This window comes from Urocitellus parryii, chromosome 8, assembly GCF_045843805.1.
Source record: "Urocitellus parryii isolate mUroPar1 chromosome 8, mUroPar1.hap1, whole genome shotgun sequence".
NCBI classification, from domain to species: Eukaryota; Metazoa; Chordata; class Mammalia; order Rodentia; family Sciuridae; genus Urocitellus; species Urocitellus parryii.
The window spans coordinates 138,895,164-138,905,863 of NC_135538.1; the positions used below are offsets into that span (position 1 = coordinate 138,895,164).

Sequence of the window (10,700 nt, forward strand, 5' to 3'; positions counted from 1 at the left end):
ATTGATTCTTTCATCCAACAAATATTTTTCAAGTTCTTGAACTGTGCCAGCCCTGGGAGACACTCGGAAGAAGACAGAGTTGGAGACTATACCCTTGTTACCACATGCTCAGTCCTTGTCCCCAATGCCACTCCAATAACGAGGACACTGTTTTGAGAAAAAGGAAAAAAAAAGGTTTATTGCTTTGCTAGCAAAGGAGAAGCACAGGGGACTCCTGTCCCAGAGACTGTGATTCTGCCCATCTGGCAGGAGGGCTTTTAAAGAGGTGATTCAAAGGCTACATTTCACGTGCTCTCTGTTGTAGTTGTAATTCACTTGTTAATTTGGGAGACAGTCATTTCTGAGATCTTCTGGTGCTATCCCCAAAATCTGGATACCTAGTTCCTATGGTGTGTGTGTGTGTGTGCCCAAGGACAGATAAATCTGCCTAGGATGGGGGAGAAAGGTAATCCCATTTTCCCTAAGATTAAGGAGGGGGAGAGATTTGGGAGGAGCAGGGAGACAGGAAGAGAAAGAAACTGTCTATTTTAAGAAAAAGTCGCAGAGGTAGAGCAGCAAGGGTTATATTGAAAGCATAAAGTGGATCACTGTTAGTTACACCCTTAGGGAACGTCCTGTTTTGGAGAAATACTTGGTAGTGATGGTAAACAATGTGGAGGTTTTAAGAAGGTCAAAGACAAAGGTCTAGGAAGCTCAGAGACTCAGAGATAGAGATGGAGGGAGCAGGGAGAGGAGAGGGACAGAGGTAGGAAGGAGGAGGAGGACCTTCTGCAGGGCAGGGAGTGGTTTTTGGGGAAAGATGGCATTTGACATGAGTCTTGAAGGATGATTTGGAGATGCAGGGATGGGAAAAGTCTCCTCTGGCAGAAAACACAGTAAGTCCAGGAGAGGTGGTGTGGGCTTCACAGGGCAGGCCTCCTTTGGAGCTGGAATAGGGAATGGGCGGGGGAGGTTTGGAGTAGGCTGGACAAGGAAGAACGCCTTAGAAGGCCTGGGGCAGTTGCTCTGCAGTAGGCACTGATGGTTGCTCTAGAGGTTGTCATGTTTTTCAATCCCTAAGGCAACTTTCCCCCAAAAGCTGTTATTTCCACTTTGTTATTATTCTTTCTCTAAAGTGTTATTGTCTCTCTTAATAAATGGGAAAACCAAGGTGTAGAGAAATGAAGGGACCCGCTAGAGATTGCCACGTATTAATTAGCAGGTTCAATTGACTCTTAAATCCAAACTTTTTCCTGTCTGCTGAACGGCCGTGGATGAAATACTTGTCAGGAAGCCGGTGGCCGCAGGCAGGCTGGGCTGGAGGAAATATGACTTATCAGTTTTATCCCCACTGAAGCAGTGTGCTAAGGCATGTCCAAGGAAAATTTAACCTATAATACAGATGCTCCTGGGCTTCCGTGAACCCTGGGTAGCTGAGGGAAAAGTTTGCACTTACAAAATGGTGAAACTTTCTTAGGTGCACCATCCATTACTGTGGTAAGCATGTTAGCGGACAGGAACTCCATAAATAATTGCAGCAATTGGAAGCTTGGTGTTCATTTCACAAAAAGGAAAAACTGGGACTTAGTTGCTGAGAGCCATAGCCAAGTTGGAATGACGCATGGCATTTTGGGGTTGAAAGGTGACCCTGCTCAGGGATTAAGGTGGCTCCAGGTTTAGGGCAGATCCTGCTGGGATTAGGGCGTATCCTACTGCCTCAGGCGCCTGCTCCTGGAGTTCCCATTGAGTTCTCTCGGGGTTCTGAGAGAATTGATACGCACAGCCTGGTGGAGGCAGTGTATTTTCCCAGAACGTGTGTGTAGAGTGTCGGTGAGAGTTCAGGAATAAAGAGTTGCTGTTTGAATCTACAAGGCTTTGTGGTGGCTCGGTTGTTTTGTGCCCAGCCAGACTGCAGCACTTAGTGAAGTCATGTCACCTGGTCAAGAGGCCAAGAGTTGACTATGTATAGAGTTCATCGGGGCAGGTCGTCTTCAAATCTAGGCCTGCTTTCATAACTTTTTTTTCTTTCTCTTGCTATTGGCATAAAAAGTCAAAAGAATTTTGATGGGAAAAAATGACTCCAGGAGCATGGGGTAGAGTATGTGCTTAGCCTGTGTGAGACCCTGCACAAAATCAATCAATCAATCAATCCATAGAATGGCTCCACCAAATTCAGCCACCTGTGAAGGCAGCTTTGTCTGGGGCCACCGATGCCCGGTGAATGTCCCCACCCCAGCTACTCGGTGCAAGCTCCTTGACTCTTTTCAGCATCTCCTGCTCCCCTTTGTCTTCTTTCGCCGGGGGCTTCTCATGACAGCTTGGACGGCCACCCTGGGGTACACAGATCACTTTGACATGGTGCCACAGCCGTGATGGAGCGTGGCTTTGCAAGGCCCAGGAGTCTCTAGAGAATTTCGGTTTGCTGTGCCTTGCTGGGGACCCAGGGGATCGGGGCTGGAGAGAGGCTTTGACCTTCACTAGCTTCTTGTTTGCGGAGACCTTGGCAGTTTGAAAACGTCCCTCCCTCCCTCTCTTCCTTCCTCTTTTCTAAAAATGAAGGGGAAAGGTCATGAATTGCAGTGACTCATTGTTGGCACAATTATTCCTATTTATACCCTTTTTATTTTCCCCTCTCGATCATTTTCCCTAACCTCTAGCGCTCGCTGCCTTCTCATTTCAATCGGGTTGGGCGTATTTATGGAGGGACTACTATGTGCAACCTACTAAGTGTCCTAACACTAATGTACAGTCTTCAAGTCCGGATGGGAGATGATGACGACTAAGTGAACGAATGTGACCCCGGATGTCTTGCCTCCTGTATTTTCCCCCATAGATGCTGGTTACTTGGAATGACACCCACCCAGTCCTCTTGGAAAGCTGAAGAGCCAAAGAAGGTCAGTTGCTTTAAGCTACAGTAGCTTCTTGGCAATTCATAGTGCTAATTACTGCTGATACAAATTGCACAATGGATTTGTAATAAGCACCTATAATTCCATTAGTCATGCTCTAATTAAAATACAGAGTCTCTGGATATACTTTATATCCTCTATGGATAGCTTACAGTTGCTGAAGGTCCGTGGGTAAAAACAGCAATGCACCATGTCCTATGGTGACTGATGTGTCATCACAGGACATCCTTAGACACAGGGCTTCTTTCGGCCAGAATGGGAAAGAAAACAGAATCACAAATTATGTTGTTAGTAAGTTAGCCCTCTTTTCTCATTCTTGCCAAATTCCTTTATTTTTATTTATTTATTTAATAGTGGTAGGTATTAAACTCAGGGCTTCCTGCACGCTAGGCATTTACTCTGCCATTGAGCTACATACCTAGACCCTGAAAGTCCCTTTTTATTTTTGACTGGCTCTAGTGAATTAGGGAGAAGTCTAAAATAGTGATTTTTCTGAATATTCTTTAAGTTTGAGAAAGCATAGCTGTTATCATAAATTTATAATAAATTAAGCTGCTTACATTTCCTGACCAGGAGGACCATCTTTATTGGTTGGGGTGACTGTGAGTGAGTGTGTGTGTAGAATTCTTTTTCTTTCCCTGGGTCTATACCACAAAGTGGGTAGTGGTTGGGTTACTCATAAAAGCCCATGGATTTAAAAGAATGTTGGTGAACTAAGGACTAAAATGAACTTCAACCTGGGACTTTTGTGTAGACTGAGTAGAGACAAGTTGGTTCTGGTATTCTTGAAAACTCCCAGAACTTTGCATCTTTTATATCAGTGCCTGTATTAGTTCCCTGCTGCTGCTATAACAAAGTACCAACACCTGGGGAACTTAAGAAAACAGAAATTCTCTCTCAGTTCTGGAAGGCAGGCGTCTGAAATCCAGGCATCTCCAGGGCTGTGCTATCTCCAGAGGCTCCAGGGGAGAATCCTTCCTGTGTCTTGCGGCTCTGGACAGCCCTTGACTTGTGGCCACAGTACTCCAACCTCGTGGGAAATGTGGTCCCATTTCCTCCTCCTCTTTCAATCTGTCTTCCATCTCTCTCTGCTTCTCTCTTACACGGACATTTGTCGTCAGATTCGGGGCCCACCCAGGTACTCTAGGATGTTCTCATCAGCTTGAAATCCTTACCTCAATTACTTAGGCAAAAAGATTCTTTTGTCCAAATAAGGTCACATTCATAGGGTCTAGCGATAAAGATTTGGACATATCATTTTGGGAGATTCTATTCAAGCTGCTACCAAGGCTTTCAAAGTTTTTGTTGAATCACAGAAGAAATACATTCCACAGTGTAACTTAGGCCCATTGTTCACGGGGGAGATCAGGAATTTCACGAAAGAGTTCATGTCCTAGGAAAGAAGAAGTGCTCTGTTCCCTTCCACTCCATTCCATTCCATTCCATTCCATTCCATTCCATTCCATTCCATTGAATTCCTACAAAGCCCTAAACTGTCAAAATCCATTCGTGGCATTACCAACTACTGTTCTAGATCTCAGATGATCCTGGGCTGTATCAGAATGTCCAGACCCTCTCGACCGGGGACACTTCCTTGACTTGGATTCCTTAAAGCCAGCAGTCTTTGAAGGAGAGGGTGGGGAGGTAAATGGTGTGCTCAGCACACTGCGTTATTTGATGACTTCTTAATTATACTTAATGCAAATCACCAATATTAACCGACATCTGTTCACGTACCAAGCATTGCATTAGATGAGAACCAAGAAAGGAAAAAAATTACACAAACCCACCACTGACATACCCTAAATTCTCTTCTGTGCTGTGCCACACACATTATTTTAAGTGTGCCTTCTTAATCAGCAATTTCTCTGCCAAGGCAAATAGCGATATAAAGATACTCTTATTAAATTTTCATATTTTCTTAAGTACTCAAAATACGGCGTCTCACCGAAGCACCTAAATTCATGCTTTATGAATTGTTTTAAGAGGATTTGCAAGCAATTAGCGGAAAGCCATTTCAGAGAAGATGATAATCTGAATTTCTCATAATTGTGTGTGGACATTTTAAACACCTTTGCAAGAAGGACTGTACGTGTAAAAACAGAGACAAAAAAAAATTCTGCTTCCATTTCAAGCAGGTGATGTAAGAGAACTGAAATCCATGATTAAGAAAAATGAAATTGTATAAATTATAGCAGAAATGCCTGTCATCACCAGTATTAGCTGCTAAAATACCTCCAGGGGGTTAGATTAGAAAAAGAAAATTACTTATCTGTAATTCTTATTCTCTTTAGGTAGCAATTATAATAGATATACACTCTTGGGTGTAAGTCATTGGTGTGAGAACCAGGAGTAGACTCAAGTCAGCTAAAGAATTATAACCCTCAAGGATGGGGCGCCCTGGGACCTCAAGGGCAAGATGTCTATGGAATGTCATCGCCCCGCATTTCATTCCTCTCTGACCATCGAGAAGAGCAGGCGGATTTGGTCCCTTGGAAGAAAAGAACGACTGAGTGGATCTATTATTATTATCACCGTATATTAAATGTGTAAAGGTCTAGCCCTAGGCAAAATTGGTGAATTGGGTCTACTCATTTTCTCTGCACCTCCGCACCTACTTCAGGAATCCAATACCCATGTACTTGCCGTCTCCCGTCTCCCTTGGTTCTGCTCTTAGGAAATACCTCATTAAACTTATTTACATCAAAGCCAAGACATTCTCGGCAGGAAGAACCTTCCAGAAGGAACAAGGAAGCAGCCAGAGGCCTGGTCCTGGTTTGGCCACCCACCTGGTCCTGGGATGCCAGGTAAGCGGTGTCACCTCTGTTGAGGTCCAGCTAGGACTGATTCCTAGGAACATGAACAGGAGAGAAGATTAAAAAATGGGCTAAGTTTAGACTGGATTGTCAGGATGAAACCGTTACCCTGGAAAGATGGTCTTTTAAACTTGGCAAAATCAATGAATGCTTCATCCCATAGAAATGAAGACTCACCGCACCCACTGGGACACGGGGAAGGATTTGGGGTGCTGCGTTGGTTTGATTAGAACCTCTGAGATCTGAAAAAGATTTTTCATCGTTAGTGGAGTGTATCTAGGGATTTGTATGGCTCTGTGGTTCGGATTGATTTGTACCCCAAAAGTTCGTGTGGTAGAATCTGGGCCCCTTTTGTAATGGTATGGAGACGTGGATCCTAACGGGAGGTGACTGGTCATGAATTAATGCCTCCCTTGTGAGATTAGTTTCTTGAAACTGGATTAGGTTTGGGGGGAGCAAGTTAGGTGATCCAGTACTGAATTAATTATCTGGAGGCTAGGTCGTTATAAACTGGGTCAGCTTTCCCTCTCCCTCGCACACATACCTGTTCCCTTCATATATGTCCATTTCCCCTTTCTGCTTCTCCATCGTGAGCTGACCCAACATGAGGTTTTCACTAGAATCTAACCAGATGCAGCTGTCTGATGGTGTATTTAGACTAGGCCAAAACAACAACAAAAGATAACAACTTCTTTTCTTTACAACATACTCAGCCTCAGGTACTTTGTTATAGCAACACAAAATAGATTAAGACCTGTCGGTAGCAGGCTCATGTGAGCCCGTCATCTGCTCTGGCTATAATCTTGACTCTATTCCAACCAATTCTCCTATCTGGGCCTCTCTAAGGGACACTTTCATCCTGAAGTGCCTCATATGGAGATGAGCCATTCTTTATAATGCAATATTAATGCATTTGGTACAGTTGGGTCTAGCCTGAGCTCATTTCAACACTACTCGGTGGTCCAAGACTTGTGAGCCTGTGCCTGGAGACCAGAGGACTGTGTTTGTTGACCCAGGGAAGTTTTGCTTTTTTTCTTCCATGTGTCAACAAACACTGCCAATAGTTCAGGAGACAATGGAAAATGAGACAAATGTTTATCATCTGAGGGGTCGGGGACATTTCTAAATTGGAGTCCTCCAAGATTCTCTGTCGACCCCAAACAGAGAGTTTTGGAGGTCATCTCCTGGTACCATGTTAGCCTTTTCCTGGTTTCTAGTATCCGCGTTGTGAGAACATGCCAAGAGTGGTATGTCTAGAGTGCAGACACGTGTGTAATTTTGGGAGGCTTTGAAATGATCATTTAATTAAAAAAAATTTGCTCTGGGGAGTGAGAATCCAGAGCCATCCTTGGGGCACAACTGTTGGCAGCAACGACCCTTGACCTCATTCTCTAAGAGTGAGGCCACAGGCCGCCACAGGAAGGAGGTGGGGGTGGGCCAGACATTAGACCAGAATCCATCAGAAGACCCAGCGACACAATCAACTTGATCCAGTTGCATTTTTTTTTTTCTACCACTTTTTCAAAAAAATTTCATACGACCTGGGAATGGTTTCTTAGTGACCCTGATCCTATGTTCCTTGGTGGACTGATTTATGATGGACTGATTGACAACCGTGGTGCTATGGGATGGAACCCAGGGCAGGCACTCTACCACTGAACTGCACTCCCATCCCTCTTAGGTTTCCTTCGTATCTGGGAAGAAAGGAATGAAGCTGCTGTGCTCTAATCTGTTCTCTCTTCTCAGTCCTGGGTTACGGGGACAGAGGAATGTCCTCAGGAAAGAGAAGAGTCAGGTCTCCACCTTCTTTTCACATAAACCTGGTAATTAATTCCCAGATTTCCTGGGAAATGAACCAGTGGTATTTGCCGGCAGGTGAGCCCTTATCTCTGGAACATATTTATCAGGATGTGCCTGATGGCCTGGGATCACTTATCCTGAATTAATATGAAATGCACACATTTTGGGAGCATGGCTTCCTGCAATACCCCACACAAATCATCCATGGAAAGATGTGTATCTTGATTGAGAGATGGAATTCTTTCGTGAGTGATGCGAACCCTGCAGACCGCTTAGCGATGTCACAGGTTCATTGAAGCTGGAGAACTTCTGGTGTAATGAGAAGGACCTGGAGAGCTTGTATCACGGTTCTAGACCTTTCCACACTGTACCTCTGCCTCTGGCTCACCGTGGCCTCAGAATGACCACTCAAGTTCCATACTGACCAGCACCTCTGATTCATTTGTGGCTGATTGGGTAATCTTCACCTTCCTGTTACCTCATTTGCAGTTTGTTTCTCCAGTGGCAGTGATTTTCCTTAACTTTTTCCAGGTTGAACTTAATATATTGCTTTATTCTCTCTCTTGCTCACTCAACATGCACTTATTGAACACCTACTACACGCTGAACTCTTTTCCAAGCACAGAGAGTTCAATGGTGAACTCAGAGGGCAAAAATTCCTGCCCAGGTCGAATTTACCTTCAGTGCATGGCGGGGGGAGGCGGGGGCTATGAATATTAGGGCTGGTGTGGGCTCTCAGGACATGCAAAGTTTTGGAGGCCAGGGAAAGCTTAGGGCTGTCCTCTAAATGGCACGAGAAGCCCTGGGATGCTCTTGTGCAAAGATGTGACATGATTCGACTTGAATTTTTTAAGCATTCTCGATGACTTCACATTGAATTGGAAGTTACCTAAAAAACCTTTGGGGGCAAAAGGTGATGGGTCAGGAGCTTGTAGGATACAGATGATGACCATCCAGGAGGGAGCCCTGTATACTTTAGAGTTAGGGTTTTATAAAACTTCCTAGGGGACAGGGGGCAAGAAGTTTTCATATAAGATTCATAAAATGGTCCTGGTCATCATAAAAAAAAACTTAGCAATTTTGTCATATAGGGCAAGGACATGAGATAGCACACATCATAAAAGTACAAATGAGTGCACTATTATAAAGAAAACACTCAGTGACGACCCTGGGGTCAAGAAATTGAGCATTGTGAGTTGAGGGGTTTGTTTCTGTGGGGGAAATCTTCTGGATGGACTAGGACCAGCCTGGTGACCCTTCTGTTATTTAAAGATGTAAAAAATGCTGTGATTGTTGATCCTTTTCAGATACTTGTGGCAGCCAACAAAGCAGTTCATCTCTAGAAACTGGGAAAAAGAAAGATGAGAACTCTGTCCACTGAAATCATATTCAACCTCTCCCCAAACAACAACAGTATTTCAGAGATTTTGAAGAAATTTGGTATCTCAGCAGATGACACTTCCATTTTCATTGTTCACATTGAAGAGAGAGAAAAACAAGTAAAAAACACACTTAATATCTCAAGTAGAAGGTCACCTGATTTCTCTGAAAAATCTTCCTGAAAGAATGAATATTTCTAAAGTTAAAAAGATATATAAACAGTCTTCACAAGAAGAAAAAGATAAGGACATTATTGGATGGTATCGTAAGTCGAGTGTCAACAAAAGATGTTTTTGTAAAATGTTAAAAATATGAACAGAAATTTTCAGCTTTAAAGAAAACATTGACTTTTCTTTCCTGAGTATAAAATTAATGTGTGTGCATGATTGAAAAACAATTTTTTTTTTCATGAGATTAGGTATTGAACCCAGGGCCTTGTGCATGCTAAGCAAGTGCTCCATCACTGAACTATACTTCCAGCCTTACAAAAAAAATCTAAATCACAGAATGAGATCAAAAACCCCTCCTAATCCTACCTTTTTTTTTAACTAATGCTATTACTGTTACTCTTTTAGTTGTTGTCTTCTAGTCTTCTATTTATATTCAAACATTTCATTTTTATATAATTGAACTAAAGATTGCCAACACTTATAAAAAAAAAAAAAGAAGGAAAGAAATTAAGCATTGTCAGAGCCCCAGGATTCCTGAATTCTCTTTTCAACCATCCCTCACCCCTATTCTCCAAAGGTGATTGCTTTTCACACTTTCATGGTGGCCACTGTTTTGCTAACTTTATCCTTTTACAATATCTATATATATTTTGCTTATTTGGTTGGGCATCTGGCTTTTCTCCCTAAACCCTATGTCTGTGTGGCTCATCTGGGCTGTTGTTGGTGTTCGTGGCTCATTTTCATTACTGTGTAGGCTATGGTATGAACGTCTCTCAATCTTTTTCCCATTCTTCTGTGGATGCACATGTGGATTCTTCCTTGCTAGGAATGTTTTTGTACAAGTCTCCACGTCCCTATGTAGGTGCATCTGTTATACACAAGCCTAGAACAAGAACCACAGGGTCTTAGGATGTACGTTTGCTCATCTTTAGTAGGTGATGACAGATTATTATCAGCAGTGGAAGCAAACCATGTCTGTCAGAAGATCGTTATCAATTTACATTCCTTCCAGGAGGGTATGGGAATTACTCATGATAGGCACTCTGGTTTCTATTGTCATGTTGTTATTTTTTAAGCTCTTCTCGAGGGCATAGAGCAATAATCTCAAAGTGATTTGAATTTGCATTTGTCTTCTTACAAATGAGGAGAACATGTCTTCATAAGTCTTTTGATATGTCATAGAGCCTCTTTTGTGAAGTTCTTGTTGAGGTATCCTCCTCATTTTCTAGTAGGTGGTTTGTCTTTTTCTCATTGACTCATTAGAGTTTATATATATACATGTACATATATATGAATATATTCATAAATAAGTAAGTACATATAGACATATATTCAGGATATGAACAAGATATGAATTCTTCATTCTTTGGCTTACCCATTCATTTTCTTTCTTTCTTTTTTTTTTTGGTACCAGGGATTGAACTCAGGAACACTCAACCACTGAGCCACATCCTCAGCCTTATTTTGTATTTTATTTAGAGACAGGGTCTCACTGGAGTTGCTTAGTGCCTCCCCATTGCTGGGGCTGGCTTTGCACCTGCTATCCTCGTGTCTCAGCCTCCTGAGCCCCTGGGATTTTAGGCATGTGCCAGCATGCCTGGCCCATTCACTTTCTTGTTGACGTCTTTTGGAGATCAGATGTGCCT

At 43.0% G+C, this 10,700-nt stretch overlaps 1 pseudogene; it reads left to right on the top strand.

Annotated features, from left to right (window-relative positions):
* Positions 1-5,524: 5,524 nt before the first annotated feature.
* Positions 5,525-9,191, top strand: LOC144256507 (EKC/KEOPS complex subunit TPRKB pseudogene; annotated as a pseudogene).
* The last annotated feature ends 1,509 nt before the right edge of the window (positions 9,192-10,700 follow it).